This window comes from Micropterus salmoides, unplaced genomic scaffold (genome assembly GCF_014851395.1).
Source record: "Micropterus salmoides isolate LMB-PRFRI ecotype aquatic unplaced genomic scaffold, ASM1485139v1 Ms_hic_scaffold_2, whole genome shotgun sequence".
In the NCBI taxonomy this organism is placed as follows: Eukaryota; Metazoa; Chordata; class Actinopteri; order Centrarchiformes; family Centrarchidae; genus Micropterus; species Micropterus salmoides.
The window spans coordinates 41,476,741-41,479,984 of NW_024041150.1; positions in this window are offsets into that span (position 1 = coordinate 41,476,741).

Here is a 3,244-nt window from a genome sequence, read left to right on the forward strand (position 1 = left end):
GGACACTGGTGCCGTTATTCTGCATGAAAAAGATTGTCAAAGGAAGTTTAAACATTAAATCAAGAATGCAAAGATCTTCTACTGGAGCACCCTCTTCCATTTTGCTGAAAACTCTGCCCTCCGCTTTAGGCCTGTGTTTCATGAATAGACACCTCAATTATGCAGCATTTGCAGCAGATGTGCACTATTTTAGAGTCAAATAGTTTCTGAGAAGTTGTCAGCTGAAGAAAACTGAACAAAAGGTCAGTGAACACCCCTGTCCGCAAACATTTGTGTACGTTTGGCATGGGGCTGTTTTTCATGGTTTGGTCTAAGACCCCTTGCTCTAATTAGGTGAAGTTTGGTGTGGAAAACCCTGATGCTCTTGTGGATGAATGGGAGCGAATCCCTGCATTTAGATTCCAAAAGTCATAGCAGCATATTAATGGCAGTGGTTTTGGAATTAAATGTTCATTTGCACGTCATGTATAGGGATCTAAATACATTTGACTATATGTTTGTTAAATGTGGCTGACTTGAATGAGTGATGGCGGAGTCAACATGTTCTCACTCCCCAACTCGTCACATGTGGACGCATGTTCAAGACCCATCGGCGTCAGTTTGTAACGCACTGGGCACCCGCAAATGACGCTAACAGAGTACCAGGGCGTCGAAAGTGACGCCAAAGGGCCTTGACCAAGTGTCAATATGTGATGAGTCGGGAGTGAGATGCGTTCCCATAAACTCAAGCTAAGTGCTTGCTGTCATTTAACAAGCATCAATTGGCTGCCTGTGTCAGAGAATAGTGGTGTAATGTGATGGGATGGATCAGTATATAAGTGTCTGTGGGTCTCAAAGAGTCAGCATGCATATTGACAGAATGAGAAATCAACCACCCCACCTCCGGGTGCCATGGACACTTATTGTCACTGGGTAGACCGTTTTACCCTCATCTTTCTTTCCTTCTCTCTCGCTCTCACTCACAGTTAACTAAATGACTCCTTTGTCTCAAACTGCCTCTGCTTTCCGAATATAACAAAGTCAAAAACAAAACAACCCAAACAAAAGCCTAACTACCAAGTTGATCTGATACGCTCTGTCCTTTCCTGTCCTTTCTGACCCTTCTCTCTCCTCTGTCCATGCTGGAGCTCACACTGAGTGAATGAATAGAGATCTGTGTAGATGTCTGTGCTCTGAATACTAAGATGTGGAGGGGGAGAGAGCAGAGGGAGGCGGGGTCAAGAGGAGGCCCATGTGATTGGCCGTGTCAATCTCCAGCTGAACTCTGAACCCTGCGGAGCTCCTGCCTACACATATAGTAAACACACAACTCGTGTATTGGACATATAGACCTTTTGAACAGTTAGAACACAATACAATACCAATTATTGTCCAAAGGAATGTACGCTTTGCAAAGCAAGGACCTTACACACAACATGTAGCAGCTAGCAACTGCACATGTATTAGTCCATTCATTCAGAATTTAAATGTTATAGCTGGTGAAATATTCCTATTCTCAACAAATATCATGAAAAGACTAACAAACAAAAACGCATTAGTCCGTCTCTCAATACTTTCCACCTTCCCTGCCCTGTCTGTGGCACTCAGCCCATTTCTTCCTACTGAAGATATAAATCTGTTGAGTAGTGTTAACTGATCTTTTTTTGGCCACCTGGGGGCAGCACAACAAGGTGAAAGCACAAAATTGACATATTATCACCTTATAAAGTTGTTATGGCCAACTTGTTGGCTGTTTATAGCAGACACTGTCTTTCAGGTCATGTTCCTGACCACCTGATGAGTGGAAATCCATTATTAATAAGACTGACAATATTTGCTTGAAGGTTCAATTCATTGTTGGTTTTGGTCTTTTCATGGGATCAGTTTGAAGCAAAACGATATCTGTGATGGTAATACTGATGGATTCCCTCTCTTGTAAAATGACTTTTCCCACTCGTTGAACGACCACACTCAAGGTTAGGATCTCTTCCTCTCTGTCCGGCTCTCCATCCGTCTCCTTCCCTCTGTCCTGTGCGCACAAGAATCCTTTGTTTTCAAGGAGATGAAAGGGACAAAAGCCACCATTGAAAAATACGACTGAGTGAGCGAGTGAGTGAAAGAGGGAGCAACTTAGACGGGGGAGAGGAGAGCGGTACGAAGCGTCAAAGTGTGTGTGGTGTGTGTGTGTGTGTGTGTGTGTGTGTTTGCAACTGTGTTTGATCGTGTGTGAGTATGCAGTGCTTGACATTGTGAGGAGGCATAGATGGTAGGAAGAAGAGAGAGAATAATTGGTTTCGGGTGACAAAAGGAGTGAATGAGGAAGAGGGAGAGAAATGGATGGTGAAGGAGAGAGAGGAAGGCATATGTGAAGTGAAGGTGGAGAAAACAGATCGGTGACAAAAGACGGTCATTAGTATTCCAGAGGAGAGAGTAATCCCTTCTACTCAGAGCCCCTGTCCAGTGTCCACAGCCATAAAGAACCCCCAGCAGCCAGTACACTGCAGTGAAAAGACTCAATACAACACGACTTGAATGGCTGTGACCACTGTCCACACCACAGCAGCCTCTGCACTGGACTGAAAGGACCGTCTAACATCAACACAGGCCATGCCAAGAAGGCATCTGCTCAGCCAACACAAAACGTTAGAACCACAAACTTACTGGAGCCAAACTAAGCACCGCACATTGCCATACAAATGAGCTGCTGTTGTATCACTGTGTCTTTAAATACACTTTACAGAGAATGATTTCAGACAATCTCGATAAAAGAGAGCCTCTTCTTTAGCCGTGCTTTGTATTGATTCCATTGCTACAGTAAATACAAATAAAATGTTGTGGTCCTGATTAGTTCAGACAGCCTACGTTTCTTAAACCTAGTAGCCATATCTATGAGGAGGTCATGTGACCTGATACCACCTTATTCCGCAAAGGTATCAATCTTTGGCACAAAGTTATACTTACAGCGTTAACAAGCTTACAGCTAGCTCACCTAGACTTACTGTGTATTGCAGCAATACATTAGCTGGATGTTTATGTGGTGAAAAAGTGCAAGAACACAAGATGTTTCATTTATCAATACAATGATGCAGGTTATTGTTAACATCTTATAGTAATTAATATTATTTGCAGTTGCCACAAACAATCACTAAAACAGAAGATGTTTGCTGTAATTGGTCTGGAAGCTGATTTTAACATCTGAATTAAAATACAACTTTCTGTTCAACTAATATATACTAATAATATAACAATGAAAAATTTGCTTGTG